Here is a 10,052-nt window from a genome sequence, read left to right as displayed (position 1 = left end):
AGACTTCTTCTACTAAGTAAATTATTATAAAAATGATCTTAGATTCTTCTATTCCTAATGCTGTATTATTAATTATAATATATATATTTATTTATATAAGAAAATTCTTTAATTCTATTTATTTCCTATTAAAGACTTATAATTTTAATGTCTTAGATTATTTTATTATTATAATTACTTCTAATTCCTTAATACATTTTTAAAGTATTTCTTTATTAATAAAAGTTACTATTAATCTAATATTTAAAATGATTATATTTCCTATTATCTTAAATTAGTTTATAGGTATTCTTTTCTTATCTAAATTTCCTTATTTTCCTATAATAGTATTTATCCTATATTATTTCTTAGAATTAAGACAATAGCTCTTTTATCACGCGCCTAAATCCACCTTAATTATCACTAGCTATATTAAGATATAATATAATAATTAAACTATACAGAGATTCTTAGAGATTAACTTATTAATAAAATTAAATATAATTTAGTCTTATTAGTAACAAAGATTGATTAATCACAACTAAGATAGAAGAAGCACCTTAAAGTATTATAATACTTTAAATAAATTTACCTTACTGTCACGCGCCTGGATCCACCCTAGTTGTCACTGGTTGTGTCGAGGTACGATACGATAGATGAACCACACAAAGGTTCATGAGGGTAACTTGTCAATAAGATTAGATATAGTTTAGACTTGTTAGTAATAAAGATGGATTAATTATAATTAAAATAGAAGAAGTACTTTAAAGTATTATAATATTTTAAATAGATTTACCTTACTAACCTTTTTAGTATATAATTAAGTAACTTAGATTAAAGAGTTATAAAGAATTAAATATATAATAATAAATAAGTATTCTTATATATCTAGTTCTTTTTATTCTATATATTATATATTATATACTTTTAAAGTAGATAATAAAAAGTATATAATTCTCTTTTAATAAGTATTAAGTATTCTATATACTCTTATTTTATCTAAGATAAAGATATATCTTTTATATCTCTACATAATATTAGTGCATATATTATTATTACTTTATATACTCTATATATTAGTAATCCTTTATACACTATTATTAGTAATTAGCTTCTAGTTAATCTAGTATAAGCTTATATTAAATTATCTTATCTCTTTTCTAGAATAGTTTTTTCTAGTGTTATATATATCATTTTATAATATCACTCCTCTTTTTTGAAGGCCTTTATTCTTAAAGGTATAAATAGAAAGACTTGCCCTTATTCTTAGTATAACCTTATTTTCTATTTAGTAAGTGATTTTTAATATTCTTATTATATCTTGTTCAAAGTTGATTATTAAAACTAATCTATTATATTTAAAAGAAGATTAAATAAAAAATTATATTTGTTAATTCTCTAAAATCTAAAAGACTAATTTTATTATTAAATTCTTTTATAAGCATTATCACTTCCATAATCTTGATTATATAATAAATAATAAAAATTCTAAGTATGCTATATACACTTATTATAATTATATCTACAAATATTACTTTTATAATAAAAAAAAGTAGAATACTTTAAAAGAATTTAAAGCTTAAATTTTTAAAGAGCTAGCTGAAGCCCTTATCTAATAAATAGAACTTACTACTAAAATTTCAAGGTTATTCTATCACTAGAAATTTTTTAAAGAGTATAATATAAGTATATATTTTTATAATTAAAAGGTTTTAGAGATATTAGATTTTGAGAATCCTTTTTCTACTAAGAATATTACTGCAGCTAATACTAAGATTAAATTAGCCTAGCTAGAGTCTTAGATATTAACTATAATATCTAAAGGTTTTAATGAGTTATTTACTAGTTTTAGATAAACTCTCTCTGTAGCTCTAGATGTCTTTATTAATATATTTTTAGAATTCTTTTAGCTCTAATAAAATTCTTAATAAACTTTTATATTCTTTCTATAATACTATAATCTTTTTATTTAATAAGATATATTATCTTCCTATTATATCTCTACTTATATATTAATATTTTTTTAACTTTATAGATTTCTTCTTTAATAATAATTTTATCTTATATTTTAGTGTATTTAAATGCTAGTTTTAATAATAAAATATGGAATATTAGATAAATTCATATAGAATCTAGTAATTTAAGTCTATAATTAACTTCTCTAATTTTTTCTTTAATTTTAAATAATCCTAGTCATAGATAATTAAGTTTATTATTTTCTTATAGTATTTATAAATTTTTTTATAAAAAATAAACCTTCTCTCTTTTTTTAAAATTAGATCTCTTCTGATTCTTATAATTATATTTTTCCACATTATTTTATCCTTTATATTCTATTTCTTATTATAAATAGAGATGTATAGCCTTTATATCATTAACTATCCTTTCCACTATTTCTACTACTAGTTAGCTATAGTATAATTATCCTAGCATTCTTGCTTCTTTTCTAATATATACTATAAATAGTATTATCTTTATCATAGATTACTTACTTGTATTATATACTAATTATATTATTAAAAATAATTCTACCCAGTTATCTTATTGATAGTTTATATAATTTTATAGATATTATTCAAACATTTAATTTATTTATTCTATTTATCTATTAGTTTATAGATAGTAAGCCAAATTTAATTATTATTCTCTTTCTATTAAGTCCATTATAGATTTCTATAGTTATAATACAAATGCTAGTCCTCTGTCTAATATCATAATCTCTAGTATATTATAATGTTGAAATACTTATTATAATAGTGTTTTAGCTAGTAATAGTGCATCTATTTTTTCTATTATTAGTATAAAGTGTATATACTTCATCATTTTATCTACTATCACTAAGATTAAGTTATATCCTTCTAATTTTAGTAGTTTTATAATAAAATCTATTATTACTTATTACCATAGATATTCCAATGCTTATAATAATTGTATTTATCTATATAACTTATATTTTATGATCTTATTCTTTTAATATATATTATATTTCTTAATATAGTTATATATTACTTTATACATATTCAACTAGTAGTAATTTCTTAATATTTTTTCTAATATATTATTAATTCCTAGATATCCTATTATTAGTTTATTATAATGTATTTTAATAATTTTTTCTTTAACTATTTTTAATATATAGATTAAATTATGCTAAAATATAAATCTTATTTTATTAATAATTATTTTTTTATATTTCTCTTCTTATTATATATTATTTAGTATCCCTTAAATAGTTTTATTATTTACTATTTCCTTAATAATTAGATCTTATAATTCTAAATCAGTGTTATACTTTATTATTATTATTAGAATAATGATCTATAGATTATATTCTAGATTTCTATTTTCTATTTTCTTAAGTAGTGTAGGTTCTGGTATTTATATTCTTTTTTTATAATCTAGTTATCTACTAAGTGTGTCTACTTATTTATTATCTTTTTCTTTATAGTATTCAATTATAAATTAGTATTATAATAATATTTCTAACTATCTTATTTATCTTCTTATTAACACTTTAATTAATAGAAAATAAGTGAGATTTTTATAATCTATGATAATTTATATAGGAAACTTAGTTCCTTCTAGATATATTCTCTAATATTATAATATCATTACTATTATTAGTAATTCTTTATTATATATATTATAGTTTAATTCTATATTAATTATCTTTCTTAAATAATATGTGATTATTCTTTATTTTCTATCTTATTCTTCTTATATTATTATTGCTCTAATAATATAGTTAGATATATTAGTTTCTAGTGTTATTGATTTATTATTATTAAACTATATTAATATAAATGCAGTTATTAAATAATATTTTACTTTTTTAAAGGCTTTCTTCTGTTCTTTTGTTTATTTATATCTAACATCCTTTTTAAATAATCTAAATATAGATACTATAATGTTTATATATTCTTTAATGTATCTTTGATAATAATCAATTATTCTAATAAATAACTATAATTCTTTGATATTTCTTAGTATAAGCTAGTTCCTTACTGCTTATATCTTCTCTTATCTATTTGTATTCCTTCCTATATAATCTAATATCCTAAGAAATTAATTTCTTATATATGGAATTTACATTTTTCTAGTTTTACTTGTAATTTTACTATCTTCAAGTTTCTTAATACTATCTTGACATGTCTGGTATAATCTTTTAAGCTATTTAAGAATATTATAATATTAAGATAAATAATGGTAAAATTATATAGATAATCTTTAATAACTAAATTAATATATCTTTAAAATATTGTTAGTATATTAATTAATCTAAATGATATAACTAGATATTCATAATATCTATATTTTATTTTAAATACTATTTTTTATTTTTCTTCTTTCTTAATTCTTAAATAATTATACACATTAGTAATATTAAATTTAGTAAATCATTTCTTTTCTTTAACCTTATCTTGTATTTTAATAATCAATAATAAAAAATAAGCATCTTTAATTATAATATTATTAAGTTATTTATAGTTAATATATAATTATAATTTCATTGTTTCCTTCTTTATTATAAATAATACTAGATATCCTACTAGTAATATTAATAGTTATATATATCCTTTTTCTAGCATATTATTAATATATTCTTTCAAAGCCTTGTCCTTTAATTCTAATATTTAATATATTTTCTATGACTTTGATTCCTTGCCTTTTATAAATAAAATAATATAGTCCTATTCACTATACTTTAATAATACTTTATATATTCTATCAAATAAACTTCTAAATCTCTTATACTCTTTAAATAACTTATCTTTCTTCTAATTAATATCTTTAAGATTTTATTCCTTTTCTATAATTTTAATAATAATTTAATATTATATCTTTAATTTATTAGATAATTTATTCTAAAATAAAACTCTCACTTACTTCTTATCTAAAGTAATTTTTAACTTTACTAGTCTCCCTTCTAGCTTAGTAGCTTTTATAGTCTAGATTTCATAATTATATCTTATTAAATTTAATTAATCCTACTTCTAATAGATCTCTAGATTGTACTTCTTTAACTAAAATATATTAAAAATTATATTATCCCTTCCTAATTTTATAATATTAAAGTTAATATACTTATAATATATTCTAATATTTATTATAAGCTATCTACTTTTATTTTTAATAGTATTATTATCTATAAATTATTCTCTATTTAGTTCTATTAATAGTAGTAATTTATATTTCTTAACTCCTAGTATTTCTAGTTTATTTATGATTTATAAGTCTATATAATTTTTAGTTACTCCTAAATTAATTATTATTTAAATATATTATTTAAATATATTAATTTTAATCTTTAAATATTTTTTATATATTATTATTTTTAATATTTTCTTTTCTTTTAGAATATTAATAAATAATTATAATTAATTAGTTTCTTATTTTAATTCTTTATCTTCTAATATCATTTATTTTTTTTAAAAGTTTATAGAGATTATTATAAAAATCTAAATCTTTTTTTTTAAATATAACTTATTTATAGAATTTTATTTTATTATTCTATTTATTAATTTTTTCTTTAATTTCTTTTTACTTTCTTTAATACTTCTTGTTTAATATATTTTATTTTTTAGAGATTCTTTTTTCTTTAGTTAATTCCTATTAAGTCTAACTTAAACTTAATATAAGCTTTTAATCTTTCTAATCTTTAGTCCCTACTAATTATTAAAGATTAAAATATATCTTTTTTATTTTATCTCTTAATTTTTCTATAATTAATAATTCTTTTTATTTGTTTTCTTTTCTTATCTAATAATAGTTTTCTAGAGACTTGATTTTTCCTTTTTCCTTAAAAAACTATATAGTATTAATCTTAATATCTTAATATATTAAATAGTTATTATTATAGTAAGCTATTTATAATAATTTTTAATATTTAAGGTGATCTACTTTGCTATATTAATATTAATAATTACTTATATATTCTAGAGTACTATTTTCTTATTTATCTTTAATATTAATTTCTTTATATAATTCTAGTATCTTATTCTATTAAGTATCTTAGATTCTATCTGTCGGAAACTTCGGTTAGATTACCGTCGAGTATAGCTAGGATAGCTATTAACGGGCGAAGTTAATAGGCTTCTAAGATTGAAAGGTCTCGGTAGATAAAAGAAATAAGAATAAGACTATAAATATCCTGATTGATAGAAGATCATATATTTAAGTTATTATAGTTAATTTAAGATAATAGAAGAAAACTAAATATATAATAAATAAGCATTCTTATATAACTTTCCTCTATTATAGCCCTCATAGCTATTTCCTTACACTAGGCTCTAATAAGTCTAATTATATCTATCATAGCCATATACTGATACCTAGCTCTAATAACTATGATAGCCTTAATCTTAATATGTCCTAGCTCCATTAGTGGTATCTTCAGATAATCCTTTGTTCCCACATATTAGTGTTTTGTATCTATTGGCTGTGACATTTTAATTCTCTAATAATCCTCTCCTTTGAAGGCTGGCATCTTAATAGCTTAATAAATAGCCTATATCTTCTAAAGTATAAATAACTAATTCTTAACTTTCTAAATATTCTAAATATGTGATCTTATGATTTTGTGTTAATTATATCTTTAAAGAAAAATATTTCTAAGAAGAACCTTTTTTTAAGAATTAAGTCTATTAGAGTTATTCTTATAATTTCTTATTTTTGTTATACTAACCTTAGAAAGTTATATATAAAATCTAAAATTTTAAAATATTATAGCAAGTGTGTTTATATAACTAATTATTATTATATAGATATGTTATCTTCTGATCTTATTTAGAAGAAACTAATTAAGGTATAAGATAAGATTTATTTTTAATAAAAAGAAGCTTATTTAAAGCTTTTAGAGGTAATAGCTTATTTAAAGTAATTTAAGAAATAAGATAATCTTCTCTAGAAGTGTATAAATAAATTTATTTAAATTAATATAAAGGATATCAAAGAGTTAGAAAAATTAAAAAAAAATAGAAAAAGAGATAAAAATAAAACAAGTAAAAGAATAATAAGAGACTAGAAAGCTTCTAGCTATTATTTTTACTTTATAAAATAATAATCTTATTTTTAATATTAACTTTAATCCTTCTATCTTTCTTAACTATACTTTTATTTCTATTCTTAAATCTTCTTAGAGCAATTTAAGTGCTTAATAAGTTCTTATATATCTTCTTTAAATCTATATTTTTTCTATCTTATAAAATAGTAGATATATCCTTTTTCTAACTTATATTATAGTATTTTTTTAATTTCATATTCTTTATTATCTATTATTTTATCTTTATTTATTAGATTAGTTATTAATTCTAATAATAAGATATAAAATATTAGATATATTTATATTCTTATTAGTAGCTAGAGTTTATAATTATTATTAATAAGTTTTTCTTTAATAATAAATAGTTTAAATTTAACTATATTAAACTTATTACTCAATCTTATACTTTTAATATTAAAATTTTTTAATCCTAATATTTATTATAAAAGATAGATTCTTTTCTCCTTTTTAAATGCTAGCGCGTCCTTATACTTCTTATTATAATATTTCTTTATTCTCATTTCTGCCTATTTAATATCTTTTAACAGATTGCTATGTATTAATTGTATATATATTACTTAAATATTTACTTTATTTAATGCTTCTTCTTATTTGATATTTTCCCAACTTATCCTTGAAATTCTTCCTAGGTTAGTAAAATATAATACTTATTCTATTAATATATTTATTATATTATTTATTATAAACTAAACAATTAGTAGTAACTTTATCTAATTATCTTGATTCTAATCTAAGTAATATCTTAGATATTATTCAACTGCTTGAATTATTTATTTAGTCTAGTTATTAGTCTATTAATAATGTATAATTAATAAATTGTATTTTATTCTATAATTTTTTATAATTATTTACCAAAATTTAAATGTAAATAACTTATCTCTATTAGATGTGATTTTACTTAGTAATCTAAATATCATGAACACTTCTTATAATATTAATATTACGCATTATTATATTATTAAATTCTTTAACATTGGCTTTAGGATAATATATTTTATAAGCTTATCCACAATAACAATAGCTTTAGTATATATGATTCCTGAAATAGGTTCTTTCAACTCTGATAAGCCTTATATAAAATCTATTGTAATCTTCTACCATACTTTTATTAGTGTTTCTAGAATCTACATTTTTTTATATAATTAATGGTTAATTGGTTTATTGTAATTGCAACTATCGTATTTCTTAATATAATTTTTAACTAATTTTCTTATTCTTAGAAAATAGTATATTCACTATATCTTTTCTACTATTTAGTTAATTCTATAATGTCCTTTAATTAGCAAATTATAGTTTATTTAAATGACTTTTATAATTATTAAAAATAGTACTAATATTAATTCTCTCTAAATAGCTAATCTATTCTTAATTACTACTTTATTATTATATAATGCTATCTGCAGTATCTTATTATTCTTAGTAGCTTCTATTATCTTTTTATAAAAACCTTTACTTTCTATTATAATGGTTATTACTAATATTGCCTTATTATTATAGTAAATTCTATCTTTATCTTTTACTAATATATTTATTTGTGGCTGTTATATTCTAATTATATAATCTACTCTTCTATTTAATATATTAACAATAACATTTTCTTTTCCTTTAATATATTTAATTCTAAACTTAAATCTTAATAGATATTCTAATCATCTAACTTATCTATTAGTAAGCTCTTTTATTATTATAAAATATTTTAGATTATAATAATCACTTTTTATAATTATTTCTTCTTTAATCCTTTATAAGTAGTATCTTTATTACTTAAATACTTTAACTACTATAAGTAGTTCTTTATTATAAATATCATAATTTCTTTCTATAATAGTAAATTATCTAGAGTAAAAGATAATAGGTTTTAATTTTCTATTATCTTCTGATTGTTCTAAAATAATTCCTAATATATATTTTGATGTATTTAGTTAAATTATATTTAATTTTTCTGAATTATGAAGTATAAGAATTAGTACTTCTCTAATTAATTCTTTAATTTTCTTAAATACTTGTTATTATTGTTCTGTCTAATTAAATTCTTAATCTTTTTTTAATAATTCTATAATTAATTATATTATTTCTGTATAATTCTTTAAGTATCTTCTAACATATTCTATTGTGCCTAGAAACTGCTATATTTTGTTAATGTTTGTTAGAATAAGTTAATTAAGTATTATATCTTTCTTTTCTAGTTGAATTTTTAATCCTTCTAGCATATAAACTATTCCTAAGTAATTAATAGTTATAGTATTGAACTTATATTTCTTGATCTTAAGCATTAATCTTTTATTTATAAGTACTATTATAACTAGTTATATATGTTCTTTATGTTCTTCTAGATTTTATAAATATATAATGATATTATTAAAGTAGACTATAATAAACTTATTTAAATATTTTTATAGAATATATGTTATATATTATACAAATTATGTTAGTAGATTCTTTAAATTTATAGATATAACTACTTATTTAAATAATCTTTTATCTATAAGGAATGCTATTTTTTAAATATTATCTTCAGCTATTCATAGGTTGTAATAATCTCATTGAATATTAAAGACTGTCATGATCTTTGCTCTCTATAAGAGATCTTTCTTTTATTTCTGATAAGGTATCTTATTTATATTATCTACTGTTCTGTTATTTAGTACTCTATAATTAATAATTATTTACTTAGTCATATCTTTCTTATTAATAAATATTAATTATGCTAATGCCTTTCTATATTTTAGTTATATATATATTACTTTATAAAACTTATTAGTAAACTTATTCTTAAGTTCTAGTTCATCTTTTGATTTATAATATTACTTAATTGAGGGTGGCATAAATCCTTCTTTTAATTTAATTTGTACTTTGAATTCTTTATTATATGTTAATAATTATTATTCTTTCTTTATAAATAGTTTAATAAACTTATAATATTTTTTAGATAATTTTACTAATACTTCTACAAGTTTCTTTTTATATAATTCTCTTGGTTTTAGTTTTATCTTTTATGTTCTTTCTGTAA

General features: G+C 18.0%; 3 annotated features.

Moving 5' to 3' along the window:
* Positions 1-578: part of a repeat region (Identified by RepeatMasker using a combination of RepBase library and repeat library created with RepeatScout) that runs on past the window's edge.
* Positions 577-6,004: a repeat region (Identified by RepeatMasker using a combination of RepBase library and repeat library created with RepeatScout).
* Positions 6,001-10,052: part of a repeat region (Identified by RepeatMasker using a combination of RepBase library and repeat library created with RepeatScout) that runs on past the window's edge.

This window comes from Talaromyces atroroseus, assembly GCF_001907595.1.
Source record: "Talaromyces atroroseus strain IBT 11181 chromosome Unknown scaffold_5, whole genome shotgun sequence".
In the NCBI taxonomy this organism is placed as follows: Eukaryota; Fungi; Ascomycota; class Eurotiomycetes; order Eurotiales; family Trichocomaceae; genus Talaromyces; species Talaromyces atroroseus.
This window is presented reverse-complemented; position numbering and strand designations above follow the sequence as displayed.